Below are 24,893 nucleotides of genomic sequence, written 5' to 3' on the forward strand. Positions count from 1 at the left end.
GTTATATGTCCAACTGGGAAACAATCTGATCATACAGTAGGGATTCTAAGATTTAGTCCACTGAATCTCCGACAAGCAACAAGTATATCTATCTATAGAGTATGAATTAGAATATATATTTGTTGGAAAAACTAACCGAAGTACAAAAGATACCTTTATGTTTTCTGTAAGCTTGCTAAAGCCATTGCATTCATATATCCTGACATTTCCCATGTTTTATTTAAAATCATTATTAGAATCCAATTAATATTGAAATGAATCTTTTCTCAAATGGACCTCTGCCAGTATTGATTGAGGCTGCTGCCATCTAGGCACAGCTCTTAGATAAACTATTATTAGAGAAGCAATGATAATTGGTAAACAAGAAAAATGATAAAGATTACATTGTAACTAGTTAGTTGAGTGCAATAAGAATTAAATTATGAACTATAGAAGGACAAATGGTCATTCAGATATCGGTGGAAGTGGTAGCTTAGTGATATCATCACTGTTCTATTAAAACAGAAATCCAAACTATTGATCGGGCAACATGGATTCAAATAGAAGGTGGTAAAATTCAAATTCCATTAATACCTGGAATTGAATCTAATCTAATATGACTATGAAACCATTATTGATTGTTGTAAAAACCTATCTGGTTCATTAATGCCATTTAGGGAAACAAAATCTGCCATCCTCACCTGGTCTGGTCTCCACGTGAAGATCTCCAAACAATGGTGGGGGCTCTCAATTGCCCTCTGAAATAGAAATACAAGGGGGAATTTGTTAGGATCTGACTGGGCTAGTTAAGGACACATAAGACCAAATAGAACCAAAGGGCAAGTGACAGTTATATGTTCATTAAAGGATAATTTGACTGTCTAGTGGAGCTTTAAGCTCGAATGTTTTTTGATGGGGAACGCAGAGAATAGGGAATTAGGAGACTCTTTTTTCCGGCTGGCATATGGTGACAAGTTCTGCAAGGGTCCATGTTGAGACTATACTACTCATTTTATACATTAATGATCCAAATGAAGCAATTCGGGGCATTACTGCTAAATCTTTGAATGACGCAGAGATAAGTGGAGTGGCAGGCAATGTTGAGAAAGCTGGGAGGACATAGACAGGCTAGCAGAGTGGACAAAGAAGTGGAACACAATGTAGGAAAGTGTGAGGTTAAGTACTTCAGTAGGAAGAACACAGGCATAGATTATTTTCTGAATGGGGGAAAAGGTCCAGAATTCTGAAACACAATGGAACTTGGGAGTCCTAGTTCAGAATTCTGTTAAGGTTAACATGCAGATCCAGTCAGCAGTTAGGAAGGTAATTGCAATGTTAGCATTCATTTCAAGAGAGCTGGTATACAAGAGCAGAAATGTATTGCTGAGGCTGTACAAGTCCCTGGTCAAATCCATTTGGAATATTGTGAGCAATTTTGTGCCTGGTATCTAAGGATGGATGAGCTGGCCTTGGAGTTGTTCTGGAGGAAGTTTACAAGAATGATCCTGGAGATGAAGGGCTCATTATAAGGGGAACATTTAAGGATTGTGTGTCTGTACTTAATAGAATTTACAAGGACGAGAGGGATCTCATTGAAACTTGTAGAATACTGAGAGGCCCAGACAGAGTGGATGCGGAGAAGGCAGTTTCACTCATAGGAGAGATTAGAACTTGAAACCGCAGCTTCAGAGTGAAGGACTGACACTTTAGAACAGAGATAAGGAGGAATTTCTTCAGACAGAATGTGGTTAATCTTTGGAACTCATTGCCACAGAGGGCTGCAGAGATCAAGTCATTGAGTGTTTTATGCAGAGGTGGACAGGTTTTTTACTAGTAAGAAGACATGAAAATGAAGTATATCAGTCATGATTGAATGGCAAAGGGGATTCGATGGGTTGAATGGTCTCATTCTGGTCCTGTGTCTTTCATGAGGTGGAGGGGCTGTGTTTGGTGGTAATCAGCAGGTAGTCTCATTGGCCATGTTTGGCCTGAAGTCATAAAAGCAATGCAATGATATCTAACTGCTACAGAGTCTCATAAAAGGAATGAAACTGGAAAAACCAACCAGTTTTGACCAAGGCACCAGAAATGACAGCAAACACAGCACTGTCAGCCCCGCAAAGTCTTCCTTGCTAACATCTCGGGCCTTGTGCTAAAATTGGGAGAGTTTTACCATTGATTAGTAAAGGAATAGCATAACAGCCATTTTCATGGAATCATACATTACAGACAATATCCCAAACAGCACTATGACCATGCCTTGGTATGTTCTGGCCTATTGACAGGCTAGAACCACCAGAGAAGCACAGTGGTATACAATTGGGAGATAGTTCCCCTGTAAATGATTAATATTGAATCTGAATCACATGTAGAGTTGAAACTTGGTTAGACCGAGGACAGTTCATTCATCACAGTATTATTCAAATTCTTACTTTAAAAGACTCCAACACACAAATCACTCAATACCATATATACACTCAGTACTCACCAAATTATCCAATAATTAACTTATAATCACCACTTACTCCTTAGTTTCATTTGAACTCATATACCCTTGACAGACCCTACCACATCATAACAGTTTCCCCATTTTTTTTCTGTTTTTAAACAATATGTGCACGATAATAATGTAAGTTGTAAAAGTAAACAAAAAAGAAATACAGGTTAATAAGATGTTGTCCAGAATGACAATGTCATGTTGCTCTTTTGGTGTACATTTTACGTTCCAAACGTCATTTTTTTTCAGTATTTCTCAGTTTCTGAGGGTTTGTTCCTTTCTTCATAAAAAATCTCCCTTCTCCAGAATTTGTTTTAGAGCTGTAATATTGATCTGCAGTCTCATTTTCATTCATGCATTTTGTTGAATGCACATTATCCCATTTGCAACTACTGCACGCATAATACCTGGCCAAATTCTGAAGACCAGGTAGTGGGTTCATACAAACTGAATGGTACCACCAACAACTGCTAAGTTATCTTCATCCTATGTGTTGCAAATCACTTGCACTGGGACACTATCAATGCATTTCAGCTACAACAATTTAACGTGGAAATGACAAAGATTTTACCTGGCAGACACAAGTGGATCAGCAATAATGACTGAGCACAGCTCCCAGTGTAGTGACTATCAACAAGTAGCATAAAAAGCAAAGAAAACTTGCTCAGGTAATCCAAGAAATATAGCCATTGTACTTAGACATGTTCAACACCATGGAAAGTTGGAAAGGCAATGCTGTGTCGCACTTCAGGGAAGATACAATTGCATTCGTCCACCCTCCTCAAAAGTGAAGTGTTCTCATACAAGAAAAGTTAAATCCAGATATAGTCATCATGGAATGTAACAACGTCGCCTGTCACAGGCATGTAAACCTCTCACCACAAAAGCACCCATTTAAATTACAACACAGGAATGGAACCCCAAGCTTGCAGGACCTAAATTCTTCCCTAAGCTGGATGGTTTCATTGCCATTAGTTGGTATATTTTGCAAGATACTTTCAGAAAGTCACTACTGTCAGAACAGCATTCAAAAAAATTGCTTTGAAATATTACCTTTTGGTTTCTATATCAATCAAGATCTGCTCAGCAACAGATGAAGAGAAATATCAAGGGTGCCTGGATGTTTATATATTACCAATTATGTCATAGTAATGGGCAAAACCAGAGTAGGGCATAATCAGAACCTTCACTTATTGATGACAATAGCTCACTATGGAAGGGCTTGTTCTCACCTGACACTCCTTGCAGTTGAACACAAGTCAAAACAATTTTCTGCCTTTGTATATTCAGCTTGCAGAATCCATCCCAAGGCAGGCAAATTAAAACTATAATTAAATGTCTTCCCCACAAGGCAAGGAAGGCTTACAGAAATGCATTTTATTCTTCAACTTGTCGGCACCAAACATTCCAAATTTTTCCACCAAGGCATCATCATTGAGAAAGCTCCAAAAGGACGGTGGAACACACGCACGGGGTCTCAGTGGTTAGCACTGCTGCCTCATAGTATTAGTGACCTGGGATTTGATTCCATCCTGTGTGGAATTTGCACATTCTCCCCCTTTCTGCGTGGGTTTCCTCCAAGTGTTCCAGTTTCCTTCCACAGTCCAAAGATATACAGGTTGGGTGGCTTAACAATAGGAAATAGCGGTACAGGGATAAAGTGGGAGATTGGATCTGGGTGAGATGCTGTACGGACAGTTGGTGTGGACTAAGTAGGCCGAATGCCCTGCTCCTGCACTATAGGGACTCTATAGTGATTCTGTGTGTGGCAGGAGGACCATAAACATATGTTCGAGTCTCTTAAGAAAGCATCATTAGCTGAAAATTGAAGGCTGCAGCACCACGACCCAGAATGAGGACAAGCCTGAAAGTTAACACTTCACAAAATGGCTTGGAGCATGCAGCATGTAAAACATTTTATCACAAGCACAATCCAATTATTCAAACAGAAAGCATGAAATGCTTGCCCGAACATTCCATATCACAAGATTCAATGCAAACTGTTTTTTTAAGTACTTCACTGTGGAAACCAATTGCAGCCATTGGAAATGATCTTACAGAAACCACTGATAGTGTGCCAACAAGACTGAGATTTTGTTAGAAGTACAGGAATATGACTTCAATGTGATCTGCAGCAAACTTAGTATCAAAATGGTCACCTCAGATATACTTATATCAGACATAATAGGAACTGCGGATGCTGGAAATCCGAGATAACAAAGTGTAGAGCTGGATGAACTCAGAAGGCCAAGCAGCATCTTAGGTGCAGAAAAGCTGACGTTTCGGGCCTAGACCCTTCTAGGTCTAGGCCAGAAACGTTAGCTTTTCTACTCCTAAGATGCTTCTTAGCCTGCTGTGTTCATCCAGCTCTACACTTTGTTACCTCAGATATACTGAATGGATTGCCAACCTAAACAAGGATCTAGACATTCCTATTGTAACACATGGCTCCACAAGTTGACAGCATTGGCATCAAGATTTGTTCAAGAACAATTGATTGCATTTTAACCAGTACTAATGTTCCCAGCTTCAATGAGAATCAGGTAATAACACACAACTGAAGGCACTGTGGAAAATTACCACTGAAGGATGATGTGATGTGATGACAGATGTGCCAGATGCTCTTAGATGCTTTTAGCCTTACACAGAGACAAGCTCAGTATCTCAAGAGGTGTTGCTGTCGAAGGAAAATAAGTGTTTGTGCTGAAGGTCTCAGGCTGGATATAATGTTACAACTATACTCAGAACATACGGGCAGATGAGGCAACTTGCATTTGATACGGCCTGTTGACCAAGAATTAATGTTGAAATTGAAAAGTTTGTGATGATGTGCGAGGCATACCAGAGGCAACAGCCACAGAAGCACAGAGCCTCCACATCTTCATAAGATTTCATCAGCCTCTTGGCCCAAATGTGGCCTGATCTACCTATGTGAATGGAGATGACTTTGTCACAGTCACTGATTATTTCTTTAAATTTCTAGTTATCAGAAAGGTAAAGAACACTTCAGAGTCCATCCATGGCAGACACATGGAGTGACACATCTTCAATCTGCTCAGTTGATTTGAAGAAACAATTTCTGCCAATGGGCCAGAGTATACCATTAGACCTCTCAATGATTTGTGCCAAATGGGAAATGAGTGAGAAAGATCGGATTGTAATGAGTGACTCATTGATAGAAATGATTTCTTCAGATGCAATAACACAAAATTATTACATACACATAGAGACCAGTGTTTAAGCATGGTTTGTATAGAATTCATGACATACTCCAATGAAATCCAACAATCCTTTGATAGCTAAAGACGTGAACGTTATAACTCCTGTTGCGTTAGGGTGCAAGGTCTAAAGGGGTTAATGCTGAGGAATGCATGAAGCACTGCTCAATATAATGGTATTACATTGACTCAGGCAGAGGAACTGCTTTGGATCTTGAAAGATTAGACTTAACATTGAGGTTACCCAATGTCAAAGCCAAATTGCATATCATTCCCACAACAACTTTAGCCAGTTGTCACACAGTAAACTAATAAGAAGTGCGCCTCTTCTCATCAGACCACCATGTGATTGTCTACTCCCACTTTCGACCACCAAACCTTGTAGACCCCTACCAGTGAAGAGGATTGTGACAAAAATTTTACCAGATGGATCTTTTACCATGAAGAGTTCTAGTGACGGTTCTTCTTGCTGCACATTCTTTATTCCAAATTTAGCCATCTCACTTAAAGAAAATAAACTTATATCAAACGTCATAACTCAGTAGACTACATACATTTACAGGAACTATCAAGATATCTGGTAGACAAAGAATGAAAATGTGAAAATAAGATGGAATATTTTGCTTCTCCCCCAATCTGTTAAATAATTTAGAAAAATATATCAAAGATAGATAATTAATCTTGAGTAAAATTAAGTCCCAACTTCAGTAGATAATTCACTTATCAAAGATAGTGCTTATTCAGCGTCTTTTAATTAACCAATTGCTGCCTCACAGCGCCAGTGACTCTGTTTGATTCCACTCACTGCCTCTGCGGATTTTGCACATTCGCTCCATGCCTGTGTGGGTTTTCTCTGGACACTCTGGTTTCCTCCCACAGTCCAAAGATGTGCAGGTGAGGTGGATTGGTCATGTTAAATTGCCCATGGTGTCCACAGATGTGGAACTAGGTGGATTAGCATGGGAAATGTAGGAATACAGGAATAGGGTGGGCCTGGACAGGGAGATCTTTGGAGGGTTGGTTTGGACTTGATGAGCCAAATGGCCTGCTTCTGCACTGTGGGAATTCTATGGCTCCAAGTGATGTTTAAATTTCAATGTGCCATACATTTGGGCTTAAGTCCCCAGGAAATCAAAGACACTGTAATAAAATAATGTTCCAAGGTAATAACCATTTTATGGTTAATTGAAAGAAAACATTATGTGTACACTTCAAGCCATTCAAAGATGTTCATACAGGGAGATAAAAGTATCAGTGCATTGAGACATTCAACAGGGATCTGTGCAAGAAAACAGTTAACAATAAATTTCCCTTGTTCATGTTAGAAAGAAACGCTCTCAAAACTTACCTTTTGTACTTTTAAAATACTTTGAACAAAGAGCAAAGAAAATTACAGCACAGGAACAGGCTCTTCGGCCCTCCAAGCCTGCGCAGATCGAGATCCTCTGTCTAACCTGTCATCTATTTTCTAACGGTCTGTGTCCATTTGCTCCCCGCCCATCCATGTACCTGTCCAAATATATCTTAAAAGACGCTAACGTGTCTGCGTCTACCACCTCCGCTGGCAACGCGTTCCAGGCACCCACCACCCTCTGTGTAAAGAACTTTCCACGCATATCTCCCTTAAACTTTCCTCCTCTCACTTTGAACACATGACCCCTAGTAATTGTGTCCCCCACTCTGGGAAAAAGCTTCTTGCTATCCACCTTGTCTATACCCCTCATGATTTTGTAGACCTCAATCAGGTCCCCCCTCAATCTCCATCTTTCTAATGAAAATAATCCTAATCTACTCAACCCCTCTTCATAGCCAGCACCGTCCATCCCAGGCAACATCCTGGTGAACCTCCTGTGCACCCTCTCCAAAGCATCCACATCCTTTTGGTAATGTGGCAACCAGAACTGTACACAGTGCTTTAAATGTGGCCGAACCAAAGTCCTATACAACTGCAACATGACCTGCCAACTCTTGTACTCAATACCCTGTCCGATGAAGGAAAGCATGCCATATGCCTTCTTGACCACCCTATTGACCTGCGTTGTCACCTTCAGGGAACAATGGACCTGAACACCCATATCTCTCTGTTTTGAGTAATGCTTTATTCAGTCTTCTAGTGAGATTGTGGATTTAGTGGATGAACAATTGACTAGGAGTACATTATGTGCACACTTAAAACAATGCATCTTCAAGCATACCAAGCCCTAATCTCTCCAGCCAGAGTTGAACATGGTGCAGAGCTGCTGAGGCTTGAGAAAAAAGTGGCACAGGATACTGATATCATCTGTCAATACAGTGTGGAGCTGGAGGAGAACAACAGGCCAGGCAACATCAGAGGAGCAGGGTAGTTGATGTTTTGGGCCTAGGTCCTTCATCAGGACTAGTGAGGGGGAAGGGAGCTGGAAAATAAATACAGGAAAGAGGGGTGGGGCTGGGGGAACATAGGTGGGATGGCGATAGGTGAGTGCAGGTATGGGGTAGTGCAGATTGGTCAGTGGGAAGGGTGGGGTGGATAGGTAGGGAAAAAGATGGACAGGTAGTGCCAGGTCAAAGAAGTGGGGATGTGAGGAAGGATTGGACATGGAATGAGGGGGTGAGGAGATTTTGAAACTGGTGGTTTCTATGTTCAAGCCATTGGGCTTTAGGTTCCCAAGATGGAACATAAGGTGTTGTTCCTGTAGTTTGTGAGTGGCATCATTGTGGCACTAGAGAAGGCGCAAGATAGCTATGTTACCAAGGGAGTGAGAGGTGGGGTTAAAATGGCTAGCAATCGGAAGGTGTTGTTGATGATAGCATACTGAGTGCAGGTGCTCTGCAAATCTGTCACCGAGTCTATGTTTGGTCTCACCGATGTAGAGGAGGCCACATCGTAAGCAAGGGATACAGCAAACCAGGCTGGAGGATGTGGAGGAGAATCCCTGTCGGATACAGAATGTTTGTCTTGGGCCTTGGATGGAAGTGAGAGGGGAGATGTAGGGGCAGGTGTAGCATTTCCTGCAGTTGCAGGGAAAGGTGCCGGGGTGGTGGGGGCTAGTGTGGAGTGGATGAGGCTGTCGCTGAGTGAGTGGTCCCTACAAAAGGCAAATAGGGATGGGAAGGGAAATTTATCTTTAGTGGTGGGGTTGAATTGTAGGTGGCAGAAATGGCAGAGGATGATGCACTGGACGCAAAGGTTGGTAGGCTGGTGTGTGCTTTTGCTTCCGCTTGTGTGAACATTCCTATACACACACCCACTCTTGAGACAGTCTCCACACCCTCTGCCACCCCCAACTCTGCACCTAGCACCAGCCCAAAGCCCTGCTGGGTTATCACCATCCCCCCAGACCTACTCCCCACTGAGGCTGTACGGTTAGTCCTCAGCAAAGGATTCACACTATTTCCGCTGCACCCACACATCAATGAATTCTGTTTGTGCCTGGATGTTGAACTCTTTTTCCACTGCCTCTGCCTCTGTGCCTATTTCGTTAACTGCAAGTCTAACCCACCGTCTGCCGACCCCTCCTCCTGCCTCCAACAAACCCCATCCTCCTGGGCATGACCCCAAAGCCTCCTACCCTCCCTCGACCTCTTCATTTCCAACTGCCGTCATGACATCAATCACCTCAACCTCTCCACCCCTCTCATTCACTTTAAACTCTCCCCCGCGGTACATGCAGCCCTCTGCCCCCTCCACTCGAACCATAACCTCACCATCAAGCCCACAGATAAGGGGAGCACAGTAGTGTTATGGTTCACTGACCTGTATGTAATGGAAGCCAGACCCCAAACCTCCGACACCTCCTCCTACCTCCCCCACAATTATGACCCCACCTCTGATCACCAGACCATCGTCTCTTGGACCATCCATAACCTTATCACCTCAGAAAACCTCCCACCCACAGCCTCCAAGCTTACCGTTCCCCAACTCCGCATCGCCCGTTTCTATCTCCTTCCCAAAATCCACTGTCCTGGTCGACCCATTGTCTCTGCCTGCTCCTGCCCCACTGAACTCATCTCCATTTACCCTGACTCTGTCTCCTCCTCCCCGGTCCAGGAACTCCCCACCTACATTTGGGACACCACCCATGTCCTCCACCTCCTCCAGGACATTCAATTCCCCGGGCCCGAACACCACATATTCACCATGGGCAACCAGTTTCTGTACACTCATATCCCCCACACAGATAACGTAAAAGCCCTCCGTTTCTTCCTCTCCCGCGGGTCCAACCAGTCCCCTGCACCGACATCCTTATCTGCTTAACAGAACTTGTCCTTACACTCAAGAACTTTTCCTTTAACTCCTCCGATTCCTACAAATCAGTTGGAACCTGTATGGGTCCAAGCTATGCCTGCATCTTCATTGAATAGGTGGAACAGTCGGTTTTCTGCTATTACACCGGCACCATCCCTCACCTCTTCCTCTGCTACATTGATGACTGTATTGGCACTGCCTTGTGCTCCCATGAGGCACTTGAACAGTTTATCCAGTTTACTAACACCTTTCACCCCAACCTCAAATTCACCTGGACCATCTATGATGCCTCCCTCCATTTCCTTGATCTCTTTGTTTCCATATCCATCTCAGCATCGACATCTATTTCAAACCCACTACCTCCCACAGCTCCCTTAACTAAATCTCTTCTCAACCATCTCACATTTTTTGGCAATATGTTCCATCTGCCAAGATGTCACCCACCCATGTAACCTATCCCTCTGCAACTCCCTTGTATCATCCTTCCTACTTGCCCTCCCACCTACTTTTGTGTCATCCATAAACTTGGTTATAGTGCATTTACATTCCTCATCAAAGTCTCTAACATATATTGTAAATAAGTGTGCCACCAGCACTGGTCCCTCCAGCACACCATTAGTAATAGGTTGCCCTACTGAAAATGCTCATTTAACTCAACCCTCTGACTTTTATTTGTTAGCCAATCCTCTATCCATGCTAATGTGGCATCCCCAACACCACGAGCTTTTATCTTATTAAGTAGCGTTCTGTGCCATATGCTTTTGAATGTCTTTTGGAAATCCAAATATATTCCATCCAATGGTTCACCTTTATTTATCCTGCTTGTTATCTCCTGAAAGAACTGTAAGGGATTTGTCAGGAATGATTTCCCTTTCATGAAGCCATGTAACCAAAGCTTGATTATATTTATATGCTCTGCTACTACATTCTTTATAATGGACACTGTACATTTTCCCAATAACAGATATTATGCTAAGTGACTTCTGGTGGTCTTTTCTTTTGTCTCCATCCCTTTTTGAAAAAGGATGTGTAGTGATTATAACAAGGTCAGCCAGGTGGACTCAAAATATGAATTCCCTGGTTAGGGTTGTTAATCAGGCCCAATCAGGGAGCACTGGCTCACAGATATAAAAGGGGGTGTCAGACATTGATGGATGTTATAATTTACCAATCATCTAGGACATTTCCAAAGTATAAGAATGTTTGGAAGATCACTATGGTACATCCATTATCTTAGAGATAAAGGAACTATAGATGCTGGAATTCAATTTAGGCAAACAGGAGGCTGGAAGTACACAGCAGGCCAGGCAGCATCTGGAGAAAAGGAGCAATCAACATTTCGGGCATTGCCTTTCTTCAGGACACACCCCGGCCTTATCCCGAGACCAACCCTCCCTCTCAACCCCGCCCCTTTGACCTGTCCATCTTCTCTTCCACCTCACTGACTAATTCCCACCACTACCTAAGTGCTATGACCATCCCACCTACCTTCCCCAGCCCTACCCACCCTTAACTCTATTGATTTCAGAGCCCCCTTCCCCTCCCCCATTTCTGAAGATGGGTCCCGACCCGAAACTTCAGCTTTCCTGCTCCTCCGATACTGCTTGGCATACTGTGTTCCTCCAGCTCCACACTGTGCTATCCTATCTTTGTTATGTTTGCGGGCTGCCGGGGGATGGTAGTTCAGAGCTGTGGAGTGGGGAATGGAGGAGACAGCTGGAGGGCTGTCTGGATTACCCCGGGGGAAAAGAGCGTTGTTTGTAAAAGGTGGGCATCTGGGATGCTTGGGAGTGGAGCATCTCCTCATCAGAACAGATGAGACGGATACGGAGGAATTGGGAAAATGGGTGAATTTTTTGCAGAGAAGATGCAGTCTCGGTAGCTATGGGAGTTGGTGTGTTTATAATAAATGTTGGTCCGTAAACTGTTGGTAGAAATGGAAACAGAGAGCTCAAGAAAGGAGAGGGAGGAAAAGTTTTTGAAGGCGTGGGCTAGTTTGGTGAAGCAGAGGAGGAAGGTGGTGGGGTGGGGTGGGGGTCTGGATGTGGCTGTTGGAGAGGAAAAAAATACTGAGGGCCTGTAGGATGTCCTCGTGGGGCACGGACATATATAGGAATTGGTTTGGTCTAGTGATGCACTCAATGGGAAATTGGATGTAGGGCAACTTTATTTACCAGCTTGCACATAGTGGTTCAGAGCTGCAGAGTGGGGAATGAAGGAAGATTGTGCAAACTCCACACATAGTTGCCTGAGGCTGGAACCGAACCCAGGTCCCCAGTGCTGTGAGGCAGCACTGCTAATTGCTGAGCTACTCTTGGCTCATATTTACTTTTTCATTTCATCGATGCTGCCTGATCTGCTGAGTGCCTCCAGCATTTTCAGTTTAAATTTTCGACTTCTAGCATTCATTGTATTCTGCTTCAGCAGCAGCACAATATGTTTGTCAATCACTGGCCATCAGCCATACAATGTGTCACTAGTTCTAGGATCACTCTATCTGGTAGCTTCATTCCTCAGCATGCTGAAACTTTCATGTCAATAAGTCATAAAAAAACTCATGTTGACTCATTGCAAAAGCTGCAGAACAATTGTACCACTGTAGTGGGTGATTGAGCTTTTCTTGACTGTGAAGAAATCTTGCTCATAACATTGCACATGATAGCTAGCTGTACCTCCCAGTGACCACAACAGTTACACAATTCCAACAAATCACACAATCAATTACATAAAGGTAATACAGTCAATTTAATGTTAAAGCTTTTTGTATAATCTAATTTCTTCAATTACTTTATAATACAATCTTACAAGATGATTGTAGTGTAAACTCTCTGGAGCAATCTAGGCTTTATTGATAAACATGATGAGCATTACATGCCAGTGATAAATATTCACCTTTTAATCATGAAACTAAATATTGCAAACACATTTGCTCAAATAAAAGCGATATTCTGTGGAATGCTGGAGATCTGAAGCAAACACAGAAATTGCTGGAGAAACTCAGCATGTTTAGTAGCATCTGTGGAGAGAGGAACCGTTAACATTAAGTCTGCTATGACTCTTCTTCAGAGCAAAAAGTGATGGAAAATATGTTATTTGTTAATGCTGGCACTCTGTGTTTGTTACATATGCAGACCTCCAGCCACAGTAAACCCTTTCTACATCTTAAATAAGCTAATTAACAGCTCCTTTCACCCTTTTAAATTGATGAAAATCTATTTTTCATTTGAGTGCCATAACTTAACAACAGTGTTCATCTCACTGGGAACATCTGATCGTTACGTTTGAAAGGTCAACTCTTGAAGAATGAAAAAAACACAAGTATGCTTCTTGCTGCAATATGAAGTAAACCCTGCTGAATACTCTTATTCGCAACTGGAGGCAACTGTCAACCATAAGATATATTCAGTTTTGTACATGGTCATAAAATTATAGATATGTAGATTTGACATTCCAATTACTACTATGCATTTTTAGTATGGGTAGAACATTTTTTGTCAGAGTGTACATTATTATTAGAGGCCCACTCCTTTACAACTGTGTTCAAAAGACACAGATTGAATCGAATGCTCTGTGATGGCATTTTCTTAATTAAAATCTATATTTGAACAAATATAATGGTCAGCCCTCAGCATCCTTAGCTCAGGAATCTGCCATAACTTAGACCTCTCACACCTTAAACACAAACCAGAAGTGACAGAAATTGAGTTAAAGGTTCCCAAATACTCTGCCAGCAGTCTGTCAGAATCAACTATTGCATTTTGGTTGTCACCAACAAGCTCTAATGTTACCTCTCCTCTCAATTAATGTTGACACAAAATCTAATATAAATGATACAAAACATTTAAGAAGTGGTCCATGAAATGGAAGGCTACAATGATGCTAATATAAAGCATACTTCTTGTACATTCACATTTCAAATTGTTTATAGTCTTTTGGTTGTATGAAAGTCAATATGGAATAGATTTGGCTCTACATGCACGCTGCATGGCATCAGAATGGAATTTGTTTTCACATGCGCAGTGAGCAAAATATTGTCCATTGACTAGGGAGATGAAGCTCATCTTTGGGAATATGGGCCAGAATTCTATGGCACCCCATGGAATGAATTCAGAGGCAGAGATGGAGAGCTCAGAAAAAGATTGGAATCAGTTACCTATTGTCTTCGTGTTTCTGTAACAACTACAGACTCTGATTTTCATTGCTTCATGCAATGTTAAGATAAATGAGGAGCCTGCTGGGCCATTTCAGACGATATTTAACTGGAATGTTGTGATGCCTTTCAGGTTTTACTTACGGCATATGGGTACCATGGGGTTTCAGAGGGCTACTTTTCCAAAGGAGATGGTAAGCGAGCAGGAATTCCGTACTGGCTTGCTCAGACACTTAGCCAGATTGCCTGCCTGTTGTTCCAGACAGGTAGACAGCGAGCAGAAGCAGGGGTGCAAGAGAATAAGAAATGTCAGTGTGACAGGTGCACTTTGCTAGGATGCCACTAAAGCAATGCCACTTTTCCACATAAATAAACCAGGAAAATAAGTTGGGGGGGGGGGTGGTGGCAGCAGTGGGAGTGATGCATATCTTGCACATAGAGGCATCACCAGCTAGGATCCCCCTTGTCTCAGCAACACCCCCCATTAAGGAGGAGGAGGTGCAGCATGGAATTAGACTATCCAGGCATGGCATAAGGACATATTCACAATTTCAAAACTAGCCTCAAGGTAGGAACACCGGGCAATAGTGTAGAAATCTATGCTTCTGGTGTGAAGAAAGAGACGTTCCCAGAAGGTCATCTGCCATCCAAGGCTGGACTACCTCTAGATATCTGAATGATATTGTTAGGAAAGCTGGTGGCTCTCCAACAATGAAGCCACTGATCTGTGAGCCGTGCAGCAAGAAAGGTTAAGCCAGTGGCATGAAGATCACCATGTACCTCAATTTCTATGCCACAATGGATCATTCCAGGGGTCCACTAGAGGCACATGTGGAATCACCCTGATTGGTATATCAGTGATATGACCAAAAGTTACTTGCACTACCTGACCAATCTGCATAGTCAAGAAGTAAGGTCCTTTGGCTGCTGGGGGGCAGGGGGGCAATTGCTGGATTTCCTTATTTCCGAGGGGCCATTGACTGCACATGTGGCCGTTTAGACTCCCTTGCTTTGCATTCAACACAAAGGGTTCCAGTTCCATTAGTATACAACCGGTCTGCAAACACCAAAAGTGGACCTTTCAGTTCCATGCCCAGTTCCTGGGGCAGCAGCTAACATACTTAGTCAGTCTTATATGTATTAGCCATCCTACCTGCCAATCCTGTTGATTTAAAGACGGAAAGAACAGCTCAGCAGCGAGTGAGTTTAAGTCTTGTTAAAGCTGAAGATCCACACCGACAGTTCTCTTGGATTCAATATACAGAAACTGTCTGGAGCCAAAACTGGAAAGTGATCTGACAATATAGCTCATAGCACAGTGAAATATAGAAGGACTCAGGACCAGTAGGAGGCTATTTGCCTCATTGCATTGTGCTAGCTATTAAAGTCTTATCAAGTCTAACCTCCCCTTCTAGCACTTGACATTAGCTGTGCAGGTTGCCTTTTCTACATACACCATTCTTTTTATTAAGGGTTTATACTGCTACTACTATTATAGGCAGTGACTTCCAGATTTTCCACTCTCTGCAATGGGGAAAAAAAAAACACTCAATTCTTTTCTAATACTTCGGCAAATTATCTTAAACCTAACCCCCACAATTACACAGCTTTCTATAAGAAATAGGTCCTTTTTGTCACTCTGCCAAGGATAGCCATAGTGTTGTATACACCTACTTAATGTTTCCTTCAGCCCCCTCAATTATTGCTTCCAACTAAGATTCTTAATTTCTGGCAATATCTTTATAAATCTCCTAAGTATCCTCTCTAGTTAGATTAGGGATGTCAGGGGGTGGTTATTCATGAACCTTTAAGAATCATTCTAGCCCCAGATGAGGGAGTGACTCCAAGAATTGATAGTCAGGACCAATGGCAGCCATGAAAAAATTGTCACTAATGATGGATCTTCAGGGGAAAGCAATTGCTTTCAATTAAAAGATTTTTCCCACCAAGATATTAGCATCAATCCAGTTGATACAAGTCCCATGTTCCATGATTAAATCACTTTCCATTTAAAAGCTCACATCATGACTAAATCCACACAGAGAAAAGATATAATTCCAATCAACATGATGCTAAATGTCTTTTGCTGGCTTTGACTTCAACCTTCATCAAAATGAAAATGTGCCATTATGGTTCATCTCACTTAATTATATATCCTATAAGTAAAGACAGAATGATTTGAATCCCAAAGAAAAGAACTGAAAAAGAATATCAAGGTAGTCATATGCAGTTGGATAAGGCTGCTCTGTGCAGCAGAGTCACAAATTAATTGATTTTCCAGATTAGTGCTTGATATATAATTAAATCATATAAAGGACTGAAGGAAAAAAGAAGTTTGCATAAATGGATTTAGCACATTTACTTACAGTGCATTGATTGACCTGTCAATGCACAGAATGAATTCTGCTCAATATGCTACAGTTCTATAATAACTCTACAATAACTGTTGTGTAAAAGATTTAGGACTTTGAGCAACTTTGCAATGATGTCACAGCTGGGGTTCCACTGTGGTGTAATGGATAGATGATTGGGAGAGTTCAGGGAACAAGCTTTTACCATAATAGTAAGATTAGAGCTGATTATATCTCACATTACCATGTATAATTGTGCATACAATTAAAATGGAATAAACAATCCTGAAGTCTGATGACAGCTCCTCACCTTCCCTTCTCCTCTCCTCGATGAGATTTGAACACAAGTTCTTTGGTATAGAAAGTGAACAGCAGAAAAAAAAAACCTTCTGTGATTATGTACATTCCAAGTCAGCGAGTTAGGAGTGCACTAAAGAAAATGGAGTTGGAAGAGAAGGAGCATAATTGTGAAATCAAAGTCACATGGAGACAGCAGGTTCCATTTCCTAAAGAACGTCAAATAACCAGATGGTTAATTCTCAAGACCCTGTCTGATGTAACAAAAAGGGAATTTGTACATACAAATTTTTCAAACGGGGTCACGGAGACAGCCAAACTTTGTTGCATCCTCATGGTAACATCCTGACCAATCAGATTCTACTTGCCTGGTCTGCAAATTAAGATTGACAGTTAACTGTTTTTGCAGTGTTGCTATGCTGATGATGACTAAACCAATCTGGCCCTCTTCTTATTCTATATAAAATGGTGTCTGTTTTCAAGTCCAGTTCTGATGAGTGAAGTAGATAAAGTTTCAACCTCTATCTCCTTTTAGCAACACTAGGTTGGTCTGATTTACGACAGCCTTTTGATATCGGGTCAAACATTAACTTTCTATTTAGAGATTGTGAATGCTAACTGTATGTAGGTGTAGACTTCTCCTATGGTACCAAGCTGCTGGAGAGAAACATTTCCATATAATCATGCAATTTTACATCATTTCCCAATCAAAGACATGAATATAATATAGCAACAAAGAAGCTATTTTAAAGGTTTAATATTTCTGGACTAGTAATCCAGAGACCTACACTGATAATCCCAAGAAATAAATTAAATCCCCACCATGATATTGGAGGGAATGTAATTAAAATGAAGGCAGTTCAGAGAAGGTTCACTTGATGATTGGTTTGTCTTATGAGTAGAGTTTGAGCAGTTTCGGCCTATACTGGCTTGAGTTTTGAAGAATAATGGGAGAACCTAATTGAGTTATATAAATTTCTAAAGGGGATTGAGAAAGTAAATGTAGAACAGATGTTTCCTCTTGTGGGGGCGATCTAGAACAAGAGGTCATAGCTTTAGGCTGAGGTGACAAGTTTAAATTAGATGAGGAGTAAGTATTTCTTTTGAAGGGTCATGAATATATGGTATTCACTAGCCCAGAGTGTAGTGGATACTAAGACCCTGAATAAATTTAAGGACGAAATAGACAGACTTTCAATTTGTAATAGGTAAAGGGTTATGGAGAGTGAGCTGGAAAGTGGACTTGAGGCTGAGATGAGATCAACCATAATTGTATCAGATGGTAGAGCAGGTTAAAGGGATGGCATTATTTACTTCTGCTCCTAGTTCTTGTGTTCTGACATTCAATATATCTGTAACTGAAAATTCATCTCAGTCATAGTGACTATGAAACTACAGGGTTATCCTGTAACACTATCTACATATAATATTCTTTAGGGGAGGAAAGCTGCTGTTGTTTGACTCCAAACCCACAGCAACTAGGTTGACCCTTAAAACCTTTAGGAATGGCCTTCAGCTTTGCTGCAAAGTAGAAAAAGTAAATGACCAGCTGGACCACAAACTTTCCACGCCCGAGGCTTTGGCTGCTCAGTTGAATATGCAAATTTTCCTTGAGCAACATTGCTGATTTTCTTGCAAAATTGAGAGGGGCCTCCCACAGGTTAGTTGAGCAGCAACCTAGTAGTCATGATTCACTGAGCATATCTTTCAGGCAATGTCCTAGATTCCTCTATTGCTATCCCTGAATACATCCCACTCTACAGAGAAACAGAATCACAATTTAGCACTTGTGGCAGCATGGTGATATATAGGCTGGATGGATTACATCAATTTAGCACTTGTTTAGCCGATGAACACAGCAGGCCAAGCAGCATCTCAGGAGCACAAAAGCTGACGTTTTGGGCCTAGACCCTTCATCAGAGGATGGCGAGAGGGAACTGGAATAAATAGGGAGCGAGGGGGAGGCGGACTGAAGATGGAGAGAAAGCAAGATAGGTAGAGAGGAGAGTATAGGTGGGGAAGTAGGGAGGGGATAGGTCAGTCCAGGGAAGACGGACAGGTCAAGGAGGCAGGATGAGGTGGTAGGTAGGAAATGGAGGTGCGGCTTGAGGTGGGAGGAAGGGATGGGTGAGAGGAAGAAAAGGTTAGGGAAGCAGAGACAAGCTGGGGTGATTTTGGGATGCAGTGGGTGGAGGGGAAGAACTGGGCTGGTTTTGGGATGCAGTGGGTGGAGGGGATGAACTGGGTTGGTTTTGGGATGCAGTAGAGGAAGGGGAGATTTTGAAGCTTGTGAAGTCCACATTGATACCATTGGGCTGCAGGTTTCCCAAGCGGAATATGAGTTGCTGTTCCTGCAACCTTCGGGTGGCATCATTGTGGCACTGCAGGAGGCCCATGATGGACATGTCGTCTGAGTAATGGGAGGGGGAGTTGAAATGGTTCGTGACTACGAGGTGCAGTTGTTTGTTGCGAACCGAGCAGAGGTGTTCTGCAACGCGATCCCCAAGCCTCCGCTTGGTTTCCCCAATGTAGAGGAGGCCACACCAGGTGCAATGGATACAATATACCACTACATTGGGGCGACAGAGAACAGTAGAAATCCAAGTCAAAGAGGTTATAGAAATTCAAGGGGAAACAGTTACAATGAGTGTATTGGAGAAGTGTTGCTCAGATATTCTGGCATCTTGACTGCCTGAGGAAGTGCCCTTTATAGCTGAGATAACAAAATGTAGAGCTGGATGAACACAGCAGGCCAAGCAGCATCCGAGGAGCAGGAAAACTGGTGTTTCGGACCTAGACTCTTCTTCAGAAATTCTAAAACATGGACAAAAATAAAGCTATATTCCAGAAGGGTGCTGGAAGTAATTACCCTTCATGAATCCATGCTCACTGTCCCTTATCAACTGATTTTTTTTTTAAACTGATCAATTCCCCTATTTTGATTGACCCACAAGGTCTTCACCTCATTACATTATTCCTCACCCTAGTAGTGATTCTCTTTCTAATCAGTAATGCTACTCCACTCTCTTTTCTCTATCGCTCCTGTAAACTCTATAACCTGATATGTTTAGTCCCTAGTCCTGAACATCCTGTAGCCATGTCTCTGTAATGGCTAATGTATCATAGTTTCCAGTTTGAATCTATGCCTGCAGCTTGTTTAATTTGCTTCTTACACTCGGTGCATTTGCATAAAGAACTCTAATTTTGGCTGCATGCTGTATTCTGTCCCTTAGCATCTTTTTAAATTATTTCTCCCTCCTGTCCTACTCATGCTTTTTCTAGTCCCACCTTGTTCATTCAAGGGCATAGGCCTAGCCAGCAATATTCATCTCGGAAAAATTTAAAAACCTGCTGATCATTTCCTAATAGAGAGAATGCCAGAAGGCCCGTAGGGAATTGATGTCAACTTGCATGTAGCAGCACTCAAACACATCTCTCCTTTTCTAGAGAGCAAGCTTTTGAACTTCAGTTCTTTGTATATTTGCCAAAGTCTTTGCAGAAGCATTGCCTACTCCAGCTGTACAGTGCTGTCATTGAAACTTTGTGGTCAAGCAACCCCAGGTCCAAACTTGGACATTCTAAATTGATCTAAAGCCAGAGAAATCAAGTCTGACAGAAAATTGGCCAAACTACATTAAACAGCAGCCAGCAGCTATCAGCCACAGAGAACAGTAGAAATCCAAGTCAAAGAGATTATGGAAATTCAAGGGGAAACAGTTCCAATGAGTGCATTGGAGAAGTGTTGCTCAGATATTCTGGCATCTTGACTGCCTGAGGAAGCGCACTTTATTGCTGAGATAACAAGGTGTAGAGCTGGATGAACACAGCAGGCCAAGCAGCATCAGCGGAGCAGGAAAACTGATGTTTCGGACCTAGACCGTTCTTCAGAATTTCTAGAGCTGTACACCTTGTTATCTCAGATTCTCCAGCATCGGCAGTTCCCACTAACCCCTGGTATGGGCAACATCGAAGGTGGTTGGCACAAACCCACTGGATGCTTTGAAACCACACTGCCAACTGCATTGTCCAAAGGTCTCAGAGCATTTGTGAAAGTCTGTAGTCGGCGGCGGGGTTGGGGGGGAATAAATGCACGTGCCTGGAAGTCATCTGCTCAGTGAAGATTCAGTAAAAAGCCAGAGAAGATTCACAGCAAAAATTGTGGCAGAAGAGCATGCAGCAATCGAAGAAGATCTGCCCTGACCTGTGAGATCCACCTTCATGGAAGGCAGCCAGACCTATATTAAACTTAGCCCATCTATCCATGCAGAAGGGATATCATTTGGGACAATAGAATCAGATGCCGGATTATGTACGCTGACAGCAGCAAAGATTGAGGAACTCACAAAGACCTTGCTGGAGGGATCAGATCTTTTGACACCTCTAGGATCTCACCCTGCCCCGATGAACCTACTGACCACAGCACATCAGGATGGCCAGAAAAATAATCCAATTAGTTATACAGCTCTGTCTACGGTGGTACAATTGGTCGACATAGCAGAAGAGATCCCCCTATTTGAGCTTACGGCTGACTCCTGTTTATTTTTCAACAGCACCCACCAACAAAGAGCTCTCCACAGACTCAATGATGTCAAGGAGGTTAAATTAATGTTGATGTGCCTGAGCCCCATGATCCATTCTGCCGTCTCCAATCCTTAGAATGTGGGATGAGAGGAGCTGCAGGCAATGAAAATAGCAAACTTAGCCACTGTAGATTACAACAGGGGAGACCTGTGGAGAAATTAGAGTAAGTGGGCAGCAAAATGGAGAGCACCCAACTGCATTTGTCAGGCACCTGTGGACTCAGTTGAAAGGAGCCTTTGGTAACCTAGATCGGACTGCACTGACACTGCGAATCAGGGGAAATTAGACCCAAACACTTGTCTCGTTTACCACTGAAGAAGTGAGGAAACCCTGTGAAAATGTTGATCCCACAGACAGCACCCACACAGAACAATCAGTGATAAGGAGGATGGCCTGGTCTTGGGAGAAAGATTCATGAATCAAAACATTTCAAAATAGGCAAGGGAAAAAGACACCCAGTAAAACCTCCAAAATCTGGTCCCCTGTGAAGGAACCAAAGAGAGTGAGCAAAAAAAAGAAATTACCGTTGGAGCCATTACCTCCATACCACCATCCCACAGTGAGAGGCAGGGATCAGTGGCAGGGAGTTCTGAGGTAGCAGCCACTGGCACAGGGGAAATGCTTTAATTGTGGCTATACAGGCCACTTCCCAAGGGAGTGCAGGGTGCACAGGGAGTTCGTGCTGTCATATGGCGAGGATCATGACCCTGTCCATGACACTAGAAGGACTGGTGAGATGTGAGAATTGGGCGGGGGAGATCACACGGTGAAATTTAGCGAAGGAAATCCCAGTGTCTAACTCCTTGTATTCCCGGTTCGATAGACTTCCCCAAAGCGTGACAGAGCTGTGTCTCTCCTCAGTGGGTGTGCAGCACCAGATAGGACTGTGTGGGACAGCTCCAGGACAAACACTAGGTGTGGTAAGAAAAACAGGGAAGACCAGAACACCTAACCCATTGTGAGATTTTGATGAACATGGCGCACCCAGAAAAAAAATTCTTCTGAGCCAAGTCAGTAGACATCTAAAGCAGGGTGGGGGGGGCTAGTGGTAGAAGAAGGAGAGGATCAAAACCTATAGAATTCAAACTGCAAGACAGCAGTGTTGGGAAACCCCCATGTGGACACAAGCACATTTTAAGCTCAGAGTTTGTGAGGAAATGTAATTTATCTTTTGATCTGGCCGATGGTTGTGTTTGGTAAATTTCCGAGCTCAGTGAAGCCTCAGTAGGGATTGCAGCAGACATGCCCACTCGGACAGCTTGCACCATGGTGGGGTTGTGGATTACATCCATCACTGAAGAGCCAGCAGCACAGGAATAATCACAGAGTGTAAATGTCAATCACAAACACGCCAGCTGTTATACAGAGGGCCAGGCACTGACAGACAGACTGGATTCAAAGCCACAAAGACAATATACTCTACCCTAGCAGGCAGAGGGGAATGGGGCAAAAGCCACGGCAGCTTGTTAAAGTTAGGAGCCCTCCACCCTGTAGGATGCACCAATAACTCGCCAGTATTAATGGCTGAGAAACGGACAGCTTTTGGCACCATGAGTTACAGGGGGCTAAATAAAACCTCCCAATTGTGGCATCAACAGGTGTGACTAGCCCTGAAACAATGATAGAGCAGACGCCACAGGCAAAATATTTTACTGCACTAGACATCAGTAATAGATTTTTATCCGTCCCCGCCTACCAACACTGCCAGTATAAAATCACCCTCACATCTCAGGATCAGCCGTACACAAGGACCCACTTGCCCCAGGGTTTTCACAATTCTCTGTCAATATTTCTTCATAGCCTGACTAAAGGACTGGAGAGGTTTCTCTGACTGGACTGCATGGTACAGTATGATCTCCTCAAGGGCAGAGGCAATGGTAGAACACTACACACTGTTGAAGGAACTGCTGAATCTCCTCAACAACCTTAACCCCAACAAGGCACAGATCAGAAGATCCTAGATCTCATATTTGGGAAATGCAATAGCTCAAGGAAACATGAAATCCAAGGGAATCAGCTTGAGGCTTTAACCCATTTGCCCCTCCCCAGGGATGTGAGCTTACTGCATTCCTTTCTGGGCTTAGTTGGATACTGTTGGAACCGCATCAATAGGTTTGCCACTAAACCAAGCTCAGTCTCTGATCTTACTTAACACGACTGTCCCGCGGGAAGGAACTGAACAGCTCAGGCAAGCAGTTGCTAGATTAAAATAGGCCCTACTGCAGGCCTCCGTACTACAGGTGCCTGACCCAGAACTTCCCTTCGTCTAGGAGGTTGCAGCCACAGATACCACACTGGCAGCTGTACATCTCCAAGAATGACACAATAAACTAGAACCAGTAGCTTATGCATCCCATAGAGCAGGGCTTCTTACGCGTGAGAAGCACCTGTCTGCCATGTAGTAGGTAGTACAACATTTTGCTGATATTATCGACCATAACCTCCTAACCATTCTGATGGAGCATACCCCCCATTCAATTTTTTCTGGACAGCAGGATTAAAGATGGGATGGTCAGCCAAAACTGCATACATCCCTGGCAGACACATTGAGCTATGGAGGAGAACACAGTGAGTTGTCAGGGCATGGCAACAATTGTCCTCAAATGCCAAAACAAATTGCAGGAGGATTCATGGGACACTGGATGGGGAACAGATTATCATAGAAATCTGGGATATGTTCACATGGTGTTTTTAAGAAGAAATAATTTGTTCATAAAATCAGATCGAACCACAAATTGAGTTCTGCGTCCCTTTCTCAGCCTCACTGACCACAACACTTGGGTAAACCGTTTTTAAAGCAGAAACTAGTCAAAGTTTCCGAATCATGGACGTTTAAATGCGTGAACACCTATGGAAGCTCCAGTGTTTTTCACATTCAATTTTTAACCATGTTTCTGATTTGAAATTTGATGAGATGATTAAATTCAAGAACAAAATACAAATTACATTTTGTAATTGCTTCATTCAAACCAAATTTGCACAGCATTCTAATCAGAAAGGAATATTCATTTTAATCTTGGAAAGCTCACTCAAAATCACCACTTTTCTGTATACTGACAATGGTCAACAAATGAGCTCATTCAGAACAGAGGATCCCCTGCAGATACAATGATGTGGCCGTTAGTCATTTAATCAGCGAGCCACACTTCTCAGATCAAAGGATTCTTTTTTCCTAACAAGCAGCAGCGGGTGTCTGCACTTCATTTGAAACTGCCATGAGTAATTGTCCATACATTTACGAGGATCATTTTGATGAAATGTCATATCCACCCCTTCTCCATTCCAAACAACAATGTTCTGTCAAATTTAAAGATTGAAAAATAGAAAATGCAATGTAGTAACCCTGGATGAACTGCAGAAATTGCTGGGAATACATACCAGAAATAGCTGCAACAATGACGGAGTGGGATTTGGGAAGACACCCTTTTATATTTCCATCATGTTCCATGTCTCCATTGAGAGACATTGTGATATCAACCCAGTTTCAAATATTCTTCCTTATAATATGTTCTTACCATAATAGTAGCCTTGATTTTGACAGCAACAGCTCATTTCACAAACAACGTAGGATCCAAAACACAGCGCGTCTTAG

The sequence above is a fragment of the Stegostoma tigrinum genome, chromosome 19 (assembly GCF_030684315.1).
Source record: "Stegostoma tigrinum isolate sSteTig4 chromosome 19, sSteTig4.hap1, whole genome shotgun sequence".
Lineage (NCBI taxonomy): Eukaryota > Metazoa > Chordata > Chondrichthyes > Orectolobiformes > Stegostomatidae > Stegostoma > Stegostoma tigrinum.